The 15,359-nt window shown below is 35.5% G+C and overlaps 1 pseudogene; it reads right to left on the reverse strand.

The window, feature by feature from the left end:
• Positions 1–7,151: 7,151 nt before the first annotated feature.
• Positions 7,152–11,296, reverse strand: LOC144343285 (uncharacterized; annotated as a pseudogene).
• Positions 11,297–15,359: the final 4,063 nt, after the last annotated feature.

Raw genomic sequence — 15,359 nt, forward strand, 5'->3', positions numbered from 1 at the left:
AAAAGTCAAGCTTACAATTGTTCAACAAATTGTTTTTCCACTTCATACGGTACAAACATTTGAGCTTCTCTTTAAAAATATCACAAAAATTGTTCTGATGTGGGTCTGAATTAGTTAGATCTGTTATGACTAGTAATTTTTGTATAAAGTTAAGCCATGGGTCATGCACAAGAGTTTTGGATTCTTCATAGGCTGCATCAATGATAGAATTGTTTGTTTTTTTACATACTAGTCTTTGATAATATTTCATAACTGAAACACAGATATCCAATATAAGTGGATATTGACCTAATTCACCTCTACATGGGTCATTAGATGCCTTCCTGTGCACACCCAGAACTCTTTTACAGAATTTAATATGAAGTTTTTCTGGAATTAATTTATCTGAGAAAAGTTTTGTTTCAAAATTGCAATTGTCAACTGTACATTTATTTTTACCAGACCCCTTGTAGATGTTCAGCATAACCCCTCCCCACACATCAGCCCCATATAAAGCTGTGGGTTTGATAATAGAGTTAAATAGTTTTTTAGCCAGACTAACAGAATAACATTCCTCACTGATCCAAAGCATTTTGTACATCTTGAACAGTGCTTTCTGTGCTTTGTCTTGTAGCCTAGACATAGCATTATGAAACTTACCATTTGTTTGAAAAACAATGCCAAGGTAATTATAATAATTAACACACTGTAATTTAGTGGCGTCCAAATAAAACTGAAATTTGTTTTCTAAGTTTTTACCTAGTCTATTAAAAATAATGATTTTGCTTTTGTTAATATTTACTTTTAAATGCCAATTGTCACAGTAATTTTGGACTGCATCAATGCACTTTTGTAACCCCTCTTGGGTTGTAGAAAACAATAGCAAGTCATCAGCATATAACAAACAATTGAGCTTCAAGCCATTTAAATCAACAGGGTCAAAATTTTTAACATCATCACAGATTCCATTAACAAAAATATTAAATAGTTGAGGACTAAGGTTACACCCTTGTTTTACCCCTCTGCATGAATTGAAATATGGAGTAATCCCTGCACTCAATTTAATGCTATATTTAGTGTTTTTATAGATAGCTTTAATAGCCTTATAAAAATTTCCTCCCACACCTAACCGAAGAAGTTTATATAACAGCCCTTCTCGCCAGACTGAATCAAATGCTTTGGAGAAATCAATAAAACATGAAAACAAATAATTCCCTGATTTTTTCAGTTTGCAATTGACATATTTATTAATTAAGGATTTAAGAATATAAATATTATCTGTTGTACGATGGTTTTTCTTGAAGCCAAACTGATTATCCACTATTTGATTAGTTTCTTGTAAGTACTTAGTTAATCTAGTATTTAGTATCATAGTATATAATTTAGATACACAACTAGAAATGGCAATGCCTCTATAGTTATTAGTGTCCTTTGGGTTACCTGACTTAAAAATAGGAATAATGAGACTACTGTTCCAATGTAATGGCATAATGCCTGAATTTAAAACTTGTGTGAACATTTTAGTAAGAGAATTAATAATAAAAGGAGCCCCATGCTTCAACATTTCATTTGAAATCATATCAGTGCCTGAAGCTTTGCCTGACTTTAAAAGTTTAATATGCTGCAATACTTCCTTATTAGTGAAATCTTGATTAATAATGTGTTTGTAATCATCTAAACTTTCCATACTACTAATATCATTTACAATAGTCTGTGAGAAGCTTTTATCTTCCACGTTAACTTTATTATTTAAACATTTAAAGTGATTTAACCATTTAAGCATAATGATTCTATTACATAAATTAGTTTTATATTCCTTTTTTTTATTCTTAATTAGATGCTTGTATTTTTTATTAATTTTATATCGTTCTTGTCTAATACTATTGTCCTTAGGAAACTTGTCTAATAAATGTGAATATTTAATTAAGTTTCTTCTTACCTCACTGACATCATTGTCAAACCACTTTTTATGTTTTGGTTTATTAGACTTTTTTTTAATTTTGGGATTGATAACTTTAAGAGAACACTTTGCTGCTTTAATAATAATTGAATTGAAGTTAGCCACTGCTTCATCAACATCTACAAAATTAGAACTCTGATAATGTTGAAGTTTTTCCCCTATAGTCTTACTAGAAATTGCTTTAATATAATTTTCCTGGCTGTCGCCATCCCAGATAAATTTGCCGGGTAAAGGGGAAAGCAGGCTATGATCATCTACCGTATTATGTTTAACACATGCAGACAGAGACACCGATATAGGACAATGATCAGATAAGTGATTCAAAGGCCAAACTTTGAAATATTGAACAGCACAAAAAAGTTCTGAACTAACAATACCATAATCTACCAAACTGCCCATATTGGTGACTCGTAAATTTTCCCAAGGAGTCACCTGGAACTCTACCATTCAAAATCCTACAGTTACTAGCACAACAAAGTTTAACCAAAGCTTTACCATATTTGTTGACAAATGAATCCATATTGTTTCTGTAATAATGTTCATCAATATTAAAATAATCTGGTAATGGTAAGTGGTCATTGTCATCATTAATAATGAAGTCTGACAGTTGAGCACTTCTAGCATTCATGTCACCCATGATTAGGACATCTCCCAATTCATTAAATTTTGTATATCTCGGGAAGTGTTTTGAAATACACCCCCTATTTTGAGAATCTCGGGAAAACAAGCAAAAAATACCCCCTTTTCTACGATTTTCTCGGGAAAATGTTCCCGAGACAGATCGTCAAAAAGTACCCTCTTTCCCGAGAAAATGGGAACGCGCATGCGGCCCCCTATGGATCCTGAGTGGGGGGGGGGGGCGTTATGTGGCTCTTGTGTTCATCATTTTACCTCCATGATCCCGGTTACTAACCGTGTGTTCATCATTTTACCTCCATGATCCCGGTTACTAACCGTGTGTTCATCATTTTACCTCCATGATCCCGGTTACTAACCGTGTGTTCATCATTTTACCTCCATGATCACGGTTACTAACCGTGTGTTCATCATTTTACCTCCATGATCACGGTTACTAACCGTGTGTTCATCATTTTACCTCCATGATCACGGTTACTAACCGTGTGTTCATCATTTTACCTCCATGATCACGGTTACTAACCGTGTGTTCATCATTTTACCTCCATGATCCCGGTTACTAACCGTGTGTTCATCATTTTACCTCCATGATCACGGTTACTAACCGTGTGTTCATCATTTTACCTCCATGATCCCGGTTACTAACCGTGTGTTCATCATTTTACCTTCATGATCCCGGTTACTAACCGTGTGTTCATCATTTTACCTCCATGATCCCGGTTACTAACCGTGTGTTCATCATTTTACCTCCATGATCCCGGTTACTAACCGTGTGTTCATCATTTTACCTCCATGATCCCGGTTACTAACCGTGTGTTCATCATTTTACCTCCATGATCCCGGTTACTAACCGTGTGTTCATGCATGGAGCTAAAAAAAAGGTTATGCGTGAAGCCAAAGGGCATTTTTAGCTCCATGACCCACGTAACCACAGAAAACAATAAAAACTTGTGTTATTCTATAATTACTTGCAGCTTGACATTATTATGGGAAACTAGAATGTTGGCCCTTTCCCGGGCTAAAATAGGATATGATCGTTTAATTAGAAACGTACGTAATACCATAGAGCTAAAATGGTAATACAGTGCTTGGTTAAAGTGCAATAACAAACACACAATAACTAAAAATAACTTTAGCAACAGTTCTGTAATAAAACAGTCAAAAATAATGTGTTGTAAATCTGGTTCATGAACATTTAAGAAGCCTTTTTTTCTGTTCGTTGGTTTTTCCACAGTCACTCTACTAGAACAAAGTGTCATACAGAAGCCGAATAGAATATTGAATCATGAACACAGAATCTAACTGAAAATAATAGTGACAATGCATGTGTTTGTCTGATACATGTTTTCTTAAAGAAGACTCGAACTTAGCCATACCGTAGAGAGTAGGACAAATATATTATTTAAAAAAATATTAAAAAATATAGTTGGTATTTTATCTACCCCTCCTACATAAGGGATTTTACATTTGTTAGTGGCCTTCGTCGCTTATTTACAAAATCCCCCGCTTATCAATGACCTACATCAGCACTGTTTACAAGGTAAACATCGGTACGCATCGTAGTAACAACATTACAGCCAAAACAAGGTCAGCTTGGACGTTCAGTTGCGAGACAGAACAACAAAAACGCAGCCAGTGATACATTTTGAAAATAAAAATACAAAATAAACGCAATCAAAGGCGCCGACCACGCGCGTTGGTAATAAATGGAACGCGTTGTGACGCAGTCTCACCAGCCTCTTTTATAGTCTGGTTCCCTGCCCAAGTTTTCACCGCTGAGGGCTCAAAGAAAAACAAGGTCAGGTACGGGCCGACATCTTGGTCAGATTTCTGGCCAAAATGGATGACAGTCACATGATGGTCACATGGTTACTTCGCAACAAACAAAATGGCTGCCTCCACTGTGACATGTACGCCGGTCAAGATAAGTAATTCATCTCAAGCGTGTTTTGTTTGTAGTACAGTGGGGACACGAACAAAAAAAATCCACGAAGGTACCGGGAAACATAACTTGAAGTTGTTGTTGTCGAAATATGGCGAAGTAGAGGTGATTGAGGGTTTGATTTGTAGGAATTGTGAACGCCATTTGTTGACACTAGATCGTCAGGTGAATGAATTTCGAGAGAAATGCCAAACTTCGAGCAGACTAAATTCGAATGTGAAGCGATGTGCGAGATCTCCATTGGTTGCTGAAGGAAAAAGCTTTAAGAAACACTCCAATTTGTCTAGTTGTAAGATCACCGAAATCACTGACAGTGTTGAAATAAGATGTGCAGAAGAATGTCCAACTCCATGTTTGTTTACATTTACGGGGAGCGTGACATAAAACTGTCGTCTTCACGGCAACAAAACAGCAGGTGGCCTGGTTGCGTTAGATTTCTTGAACGCGCTCGTAGTTTGTTTTAAAATTGGGTCAAGTCTCAGACTAGTACGAAACCTTTACTCTAATCTCGGGAAAACGATATATTTATTCAGTTACCGGTGATACACACTTCGAACCCAGTTTTAAAACGTTGAAAAATTATTCAAACAAATCGACCACTTCGGAAACATATTTTCTATATTTATTCAATCAATTGGCCCACCCCCAAAAATATTTATTTTTACATGGCCGAATTGATTGAGTTTTTACGGTACAATGTAATTCCCAGGGGACACTTAATTATAATAACTTATTTTGGTGAATATTTGTTCATCCAAACAATTCATATTTCTCTTTTCAAAAGAATTTGATTTTATATATAATGGTCAGCACATTTTGTGTGGCAAAACCCCATCACAAATATGGGTTCCAGGTCTTCAAGCGAGTCAGATTCCAGGGTTTTAGTGGTCCTATGCTATGTTATGCCACCATAAATAGTCTTTAACCCCTATGCTTATCTGATATCACATATTTAGTGTAATGTTTATAATGGCACTAAATTTCCTCTATGATATACTCGACCTCAGAAAATAAATTTACAAGTAATTTGTGTACCATATGTGTATTTGCTACATTAGAAGCGCACCTAAACCAAAATTTGAATTGTTTGTATACTGTAGTGTTAGAGTATCAATTATTTTTGCCAGACAGACCTTGACATGTAGTTAAGAGCATGCGCTTCTAATGTAACAAATACAGTACATCTAAGTATGAGTGAGTGGTCATGTTCACTGGATTTATAAATTAGAAACTGCAACATTTATGTGCATCACAGCCATAGAGTGCCATGTAAAAATCAAAATGTTATTGGCCCAAATGACACTAATGCTGTGACACTGATTTAAATGCATCAGCAATTTTACAAATGTGGGCTTCATAGTGTGACAATTTCCAGGGTTACATCTTTCCACCACTGTGAATATTACATATGCAAGTAAGACAGCACAATGTTTTTTTTAAGTTAAAGATAATCATTTATTATATACATGTTTCACTGCAAGTTTGGTACATACCACATAAAATATTTGTAAATAAACATCCCTGTCTCATCAATTTAGTAATTGTGTCATTGGTATTTTTCGACCCAAAGAAAGCTTCAAAAGGGCTCCCACATATTGTGAACAATCGTATTGGACAGACATCAAGAAATGTGTGCAGAGTTGCATGAACCTAATTGCACATTGCACAAGAGTTGTTACAAGAGTGAGGTTGACTTGATTGCATTAACAAACAAGTCATGCACAGCACAGTCCATGTGAATTACCAACTTGTATGCTGTGTATCAGCACTTAGATATGCATATGTATAGAAATTAATTGCTGCAGGCTGGCATATCCAAATTATATATACATTTGTAAAACAAGCAGTCTATCGGTTGATACAGCTCTGCTGTATTGTGAAATGTACCAGCTTAACACATTTGAAATATAGCTGCAAGCAGCGATCAACTAGTTTCGAACCTATGGCAGCATTGGTACAGGGCTGTAATACACCAAATTTAGTTCAAGGGGTCTTGAAAAAAACTATATCACACCACCCTCTTCTCCCCCTCCAAATATAAGTCCCTTTAAAAACTTTAAAACATTCGATTGGGACCCTTACTCATCACACCAATTTTGGTTCAAATCGGTCACATGGCCTTGGAGTTAAATGAATTCATACCCCCCCCCCCCAAAAAAAAAACTGCTATTAGGACACCCGCAGGGGTACTCTTTGTCATCACACCAAATTTGATCCAAATCGGTCAAGGGGTTTTGGAGTAAAATGCAAATATATAAAAATCACACCCCCCCTCCCCTCAAAATTTACCCTCTCAGAAAAGTAACACCTTTATAACATTCACTAGGAGACTCTTTGTCACAACACCAAAATTGGTCAAGGAGTCTTGGAGTAAAACGCAAATATATAAAAATCACACCCCCCTCCCCTCAAAATTGACCCTCTCAGAAAAGTAACACCATTATAACATTCACTAGGAGACTCTTTGTCACAACACCAAAATTGGTCAAGGAGTCTTGGAGTAAAAGGCAAATATATAAAAACCACCCTCCGCCCCCTCAAAAATGCCCCTCTCAGAAAAGTAACATCATTATAACATTCACTGAGGGACTCTTTGTCATCACACCAAATTTGGTCCAAATCGGTCAAGGTGTCTAGAAGTAAGATGCAAATATATAATGTCTAATCCTTAAATTTGGTACAAATACGTTCAGACAATTCAAACTAAGTAACAAAAACCATATGAGAATTAGCTGGTTAATTCCCAAAACTGATAAACTGATAAGCTCCGAGGATTTTAATGGAAATACCATGAACAGTTTTTTTTAAATAAAGGATATCCTGGTAGATCAAAGCAAAAACATATCTCCTCTCACAGGATAGTGACATAAGTTTTTCCTTCTGATTATCTAAGCAATAGACCCCTTTCATAAATCTAGCATAGTTCCTCTCTAAATACACAGGAAACCTCATCCTTGAACTCTACAAAATATAAAAATACTAATTATTTCACAACCAAGGGAGTTTATTAGCTTTCAAAAGGACCGTCTGCACTGTACACTCTATGGTAAAAACACACTGCTAAGCATTCATTACCTACTGGCCTCACTCTGAGTTAAGGTCAACGGTTAATGAGTGAGGGCGCTTGATTTATGAAAGGGGTCTATGTGCCATGAATTTATTGCTGTGAATCCTGTGCATCCAGGATATCAAATGGTCTAGCCCTAATCTAAATTGCAGTTGAGAGCAAGCATACAAATTGATATATATATATATAGGACTTCAAGACACACAGATTCAAAACTTAGGTGAAATATATTGTCAAAGTAAGGTGTATCACTGAAAACTGAGGGGGATTATGAACACTAAGGCACAGCGCTTAATTGATGTGTGTGATAAAATGTATCATACAAACACACATTTTTTTTCATGAACTAGAAATCATTGTCAAAGAGTATTGGACATCCAGTTGAAAACAGTATTGTTTTATCAATGTATTGCATGCCATTGTTTGAGCTCCCAATCAGTATATACATTGACAATATATAGAGTATCACTACATGCTAACAATAAGTGAGTTGCCATATTAAGGATAAATTAGTCTTTGGTCACTTTATTGAATATACGTAACAGTACTCCATCAACACATCCAACAAAGTGATCAACTTTCAGAATTTATCCTTATTTTTACAGCATGAAACCCTGCTCTAACAAAATGTCTCACTATTGTTTTGAATATGCATGTCTTGAAGCACCCATATATACATATATATTAATTTGTATGCTTTCAACTGGAAGCAAACACATGAGCAAATAACATTTCCCCTCAGTTTCCAGTGAAAATTTGAGGTACATAACTATAAAGATTCTCCTCTTTCTACACTTGCAAAATAAGAGAAATTACATTATCAACATATTGATCCTCCAAATAAAAATCAGAAATCAAAAACTTGCGATTGGAGTATCTTGTATATTTTGAAGATATCTTCTCCGCTAAAGATGGTGTCCATCCTGTGACAACTGAAGGAGAAGGTGCATTACAGATGTTATTTTCAGCTTCAAAATACTGTAATAACACATCACATATTACCTGTGCTTTGTGATCATCAAAATCACTTTCATCAGCATCTGACTGTACATCAGATTCTGCTCCTGATGGCTGCTAACAGCCATCAGTTTCAGCTGGCTGCTAACAGCCCGCAACAATAGGATCTGATGTACAGCCTGATGATAATGAAACTGAGAATCACAGATGGTACAGTCACACAATAGCTTGCAATTGTCACAGCACTGATGTTTAATGATATAGTCCTTGGGAAATTCCTGACCAAAATGTGAGGCTAGTGACACTCTACGACATTCATCTGTTGTACAGTATTTCCTCATTTCCTCAGTCATGCCTTTCACATTGTGTGCTATGTCAGATGCGTTGTAGTACAAAATAGCCTCAGATTCTTCCCCATCTCTCCCACATCTGCCAACTTCCTGAATGTATGCTAATGAACAAATGAGAATTGTATTTAACATTTAAGTAGCTTCACTACAAGTTACAAAAATAGTGCAATATGGTACTGGACTGTATTTGCTGTATTACTAGAGCATATGCATAGGTAAATGACATGGTAATATATCTCTATACAGTACAGGAAAAGTTTAGTTTATTGTACACTTCTATTGAAGATGCACTTCTCATATTGAGCAAATGCGTATTTTCATGAGTTCTCTTGGGTGACTGACATCAATTGTTATATCCATTCTATGATGTAACCTGTGGCATTTCATCATAAAATAACTTTCCTAGCCATCATCGTCATCCAATAACTACACTCATGACAGGATTACAGGATTATTGGGACTTCAGATTCTCTTGAACCAACCAATTGCTTGTGGTCATTAAATAATCAAAACAAATAAAACATTCAAAATGTTGGCAACACTTACAAGCAGTATAATAATAAGATCATGCACACAATAAAGGAACTTGGTTTTACACATTGTATGTCAAATATGTACAATGCGCTCTGAAAATTCATGAATTTTGTGCGTAACATTGCATTACTACATTTAGACTGAACTACATGCATTTTAACATACTTTCCATTGTTCTTGGTACACCAGCATGGATAATTCGCCTGACTTGTTTTGGATCTGCACCCATCCCATATGCCTCAGTTGCAAATAACAATCTGATACCACAATTCATGGTTTGCATGCCATCGATCACCTCTTTCTTCATCTGCTTAATGATAAAAGTATGATATATAAATTGTCAATATGCAAGTTGATATGAAATAGCCAAATGGCTCAAGTTAATTGTTGTGGCAAAGGTAATGTAACAGAATATCATATGATAGTTAAATGACAGAGGTGCATTTATAGTAAAAAAAATGCACAAATTATTAATATACAGAACAGTATACAACAAATTTTGATGGCTTATCTGTTCTTGTGTTGGAGATAAACATCTAATATAGCAAATACAGTTAAAGGGGCACAGTCGCTATATCTTTTATACAAATTTGGCTTAAGTGTAAAGTGAACTGCATTCACCAATTTGATAAAGAACACACACTTATCACGTTATCTTTCAGTGTGTCATTTGATGAGGCAACAGCCACATTGTTTACCTAAATGTTATAGACAAAGCTGCTTATAAACCCGGAACAAATGATTTATATATATAACAATTAACAAATAAATATTCACTTTATTTTTTTATTGGTAAAACCATCAGAGGACCAATTTGTTTTTTACTATACAACAACAAAAATAACATACCATACCATACAGAATATGGAAAACAATCGTTAAACAGTAGAAGTCATATCCAAGTTAGTATTTATAGTTAACAAAATAACTTAAATTTACCTTGTTAGTGCATGAGGCATGGAATTGAGCCACCAGACCAGATATATCATCTATATCACTGTCAAAAGTTGGCATTAAGGACAATTCGTGAGCAAATCCACACCATTTAAGTGATGAGTAAACAATTGTTCGTGGAAAACATTCCTGTTTACTGCGCAATTCATCAATAAGTGGTTTGAAGATCTCCTTAAAAGACTCTTCAATTCTGTTGTTTGGAAGTCTTTTTGTCACATGGAACATTATGTTTGGTCTATCTATGCTGGCAGCGATAATAACAGGATTGGTAAGCAGAAGATGTGATGATATTTCTTGCTGTGTTCTTTTCGTACCGGTGGCCATAGGTCTTTCAGATTTCGATATTCCGGACGGAAATCACTTCCCCATTGTACTACACAGTGTGCTTCGTCAACAACAATATGAGATACCTTGTGTTGCCAAATGTCGCCACGAAATACGGCGAAGAGTTTCTTGGTCATTATGTGTTCTGGGTGAGACAGTATATACAAATACTCACAACTAATGAAACTGGACAAACTACAGTCAAACTCCGGATTTAACCGCACTGACCTTGCGCCGAGTCTACGAGACTGTTCTTCTATAATAGCATTCAATGGCGAGATCAAGATCACTGTCCTGGGACTGTGTGAAGCTGACATGTAGGGAAGGCACTCAAAAATCAGTGATTTTCCATAACCGGTAGGCAACAAGCCTATACAATCACTATCAGTGGATGCCTTCAAACAATCAACTTGCTTTGGTCTTAAATATGTGTAACATGAATGACTGTTTGCGTTTACATGTGCTAAAGCAATCTTTGTTTTCATAACAAACTCCATGTCCATGGAAGCCGCCATGTTGAATTGTCTCAGTGACGAATCAGATGTTCCGTACGTAACTACCAATAACCGCCTTGGATGTAATACCCCGTACCTGACCCTTTTCTAAAACCGCCCTCAGCGTTGAAATGGGGCAGGGAACCAGACTACCTCTTTTACTGACGCAATATAATTATGCTATTTCCCAACGCACTTATATTTATTACATTGACAAAAAACACCACAAGAAAAATGTAAATCAAGCTTGTAATTACAAGTAACTCAACTCGAACGCAATATTCATCACTGTAAAAGTGGATAAATTCGAACCAGCCAGCTCATGATCGGAGACGTCCCGTCGTCTTCGTTGATAACTCGTCAATTCACCATAATCGTGGTGGTGAACTGTTTAGCTGATTTTTAAAAGATGGACATTCAGGCTCAAGTTGTCTCACTTGGCTTTATAATATGTCTTATTGGTTTTCCCCGCATTGCATTGTCTTGCCCACGATTGTTCCACTAATAATATGATGTGCAGAGTAGCGCATTAACAGCTCCATTTTTTTTCTTTCTTTTTTTCTCTCATTTTTTTTTATTATTATTATTTTACTTATTTATTTCTGGAGATTTTGTTTTTTGTTTGTATGTGTGTGCACGTATATATATATATATATAGCCTGCATAGAAATGTATATTGGTTAGGATTGGGCCACAGACTAGATTAGTTCGGATGAACTACCTCTGTGGTCCACACCAAGAAATTATTATTATTATTATTATTATTATTATTATTATTATTATTATTATTATTATTATTATTATTATTATTATTATTATTATTATTATTATTATTATTATTATTATTATTATAAGATTACTAGAATTGTTATTATTATTGGTGAAAATAAATCAAATCAAATCAAATTGAATCTTTATTGCTATCGTATCCCATGTTAAAGTAATACATTTTAAAGACATAAAAAATAAACAATATTTACAATACAGGAAAAATAAGACGCTCAAATTTCTAAGCATAGAAAAAAATGTTGTTTTTGTTTTTTTTGTTAAGCAGCTTGTTTAAGCATGTCACTTTTAATTGAATTTTGTCGTATATTATCATATACCTCGTATTGCCCGGCCTCATCACAAATTGCGCCCTCGCATCAGGGCAATAATTTCGCCCGGATTTCATCAATCAAAACAAAAGGTGTCATTCTAAATTACGTCGTGTGTTTGAGGTCGCACCATACAATTGTAATTAGAGCTATAGGATATATGATACTGCTGGATACTGCTTTTGCTGTCCCCGGTAAAGCCGTACCCGGCCCATAAAGAATATTAAAACAGTTATAATTGTGTTTCGCCACATCATTTACAATGTTTTTAACTTTAATGTTTATCATATTTATTAATAACTGTTCATTGTTTTTGTTGTCTTGATTAATGTTGCGTTTTCTGAACAAACTTTCTCTTTCCTCAGCGTATAACTGACACGACAAACAAGAAGTGTTGCTCATTTTCAATTTCTTTAATTTCACAAACTGAACATTCTCTATAGTGAAAAGTCTGTTTTTAATTTTCTGTACATTCTCTGTTTATTTATATTGTTTGCACCTTTGTCATCATTGTGCATAAATTCTTTACATCTCTTCTGGCATTGAGCGTCAATTTTTTTTTTTTTTTTTACAAATGTCTTTTATTAAGGCTTCACTGTGTTTTAATGTTCATTCATCATAATATTTGAGTCACACCAGATAATCAATTTTGTGTACCTAAGTTGTGCATTTTTCAAAACAAACTTATATGGTTTGCTCATTGGTTTATTTTCCGGCATATCCCCTATCCTCATCCAATATTTTATCATTTTTTTAGTACGTTCTACAACGAGAGGGTATCTTCACAAGCTAGATTGGGGGCCCTGCTACTGTGTATTTACGTTCAGGAAAATATTGCAAAATTTGGTGTGGAGTTTTTTGCATTGGAGCTGCAACCACCGTGAGCCAAGAAACCTCTTTATAAGCAATATACGCAAATTATTTATTTTTTCACCTGGTTTTCAGAAACCGTCCACGCCGACCTGAATCACACAGCGCTAGCGTGACAGCCAGTTACGTACGCGAGTCATATAAACACCACCAAGAAATATAAACATGTTCAGTGTATTATACACCGACTCTATCCTCACATGACTAATTACTAGGATTTCACATTTTTCCGTTGCCATAGCAACGGTTAGTATGCCAAATGTTATTTTACAATTTCTATATAAAATGCATCAACGGCACATACTTTTACATACAGTCCACATTTGTTTTAATTGTCGTATATTCCATGAAAGTAATAATATTATTTTGCATGTTTACTTACTAGTAGGGTTATCTATTTTTTCTCAATTCCATAAATTGAGTTTAGCTGAATTTCCATAGCAACGATCGGTTCAAGAAATCACGATTTTAATTTCCATGTTGGATGAATCATATGGATTTTGTAAACCCAATTTTTGACGTCATTGTCACGTTAGTTTATTGACCTGTAAGAGGTTACTGAATCAATCACTAAAAATATTCACAATGCAGTCACGAATCATGATTGAATTAAAAAGTGCAGATACACAACCAATAAAAAATACTCCAGACCTGCTTAGCTTAGGCACAAATACATGTACAAATGACGTATGCTTTTCGTGCCATAACTTGACGTACATACCATGTAGACCAATGATGGCAGATACTATCAGCAATCCATGTATTTGCTGATATTATATAGATGGCATATAGAAAGAAAAGATTGCAGATATTCAACGAATTTATGCAGTTCATAGCAATATTTTTTTTTTGCAATATACGGTATTTTTGACCAAGAGAATTTCATAACATTTCTGGGACCCCTCCGATCTTCCACCGACTTCAACTCCGATTTTGGAGAAAATTTAATTTCGTAAAAATCCTACAACAATTTATATCAGTGATGTCCCGCAGGTCAGCTGGGACCACTTGCATCTTGTCTTACAAGTATTTATTCAATGTACAAGCGTTGATTGTTAGCCAGTCACTAAAATCGATAAATTGTTTTGAAAAAAATGACTCCAACATAATATATCCACAAAACATAATTATATATCGATGAATTGTTGGCGTTTTCATTTTTCCAACAAATACGTTTACCATGTATCATCGGGGGCGGAGCTACGTCACGGACGTTCTACGTTGCTAAGACGTATTGTACCACGTATTTCTATGGGCTTTGTGCGCGCTGCTGTGGAACGCCGGTGGAGCCGGTGAAAACTCGAGAAAACAACACAAACTCAACTTTGAAGTATTCCCGAACAACCAAATTCATATATGTTACACACGTAGGGCTAATCTTGTTACACTGTTCAGGGGACTCTCAACAACCATCGCAAAGTACCGTTTTCTGCGAGTTTTTGGTCTTTGTTTTCACCGCGAGGGTTGCCAGAAGGTAGAAAATGTCCGGATGTCCGCCCCCGAGAATAGTGGTACATCTGTGTATACATGCAATAACACAGAATTATATAATTATGGTTTGGTTTTCAATGAATGATTTCCACCACAGCAAGAACACCGTAGTCGTGATCACCGTAGATGACCGTAATGATGAAAATATTAAAGCATGTGTGTGAAAAGTGATAAACAAATGTTATTTTGCTTTAACATTGCATTTTACGGAACTGTACTAGTAAAATAGCAATATCTGTAACACACAAAGAATGTTGTTTCATGTCACTACGAAACCGTAGTTTCATGCGATCATGATTTATGGCCGACTTTCTTCAAAAGTGTCGCGTGTAGTGACTTTGTGCATGTGTCATCACCCGGACACCGCCACGAGACGTTCTGTCGCCGGATGAGCTCTAATATGGCAGTCAATGTCTAGTCATTGCAATAGTGCATAAACACATAAACCCACTGGACAGTGGAATCAGAGAAACAAATATACATTGTTATTCGTGAATCAGTCAATAGGGGGCGCTGTTTAAATATCGGCGGGTAACGAAAACGATATCCCTGAATAATATATCAACCAGGTTGTTATAAGCTGTTGTATATTTCGGTTATGTACATGTATTGAGAAACCAACATATGATTGAAATTATATTTCAAAGGGACTGGTATCAAGAATGTAGCTTCATTTTAAGAATAAAATGAATTGAAACAAGTGA

Source organism: Saccoglossus kowalevskii, chromosome 1 (assembly GCF_978046115.1).
Source record: "Saccoglossus kowalevskii chromosome 1, keSacKowa6.1, whole genome shotgun sequence".
Lineage (NCBI taxonomy): Eukaryota > Metazoa > Hemichordata > Enteropneusta > Harrimaniidae > Saccoglossus > Saccoglossus kowalevskii.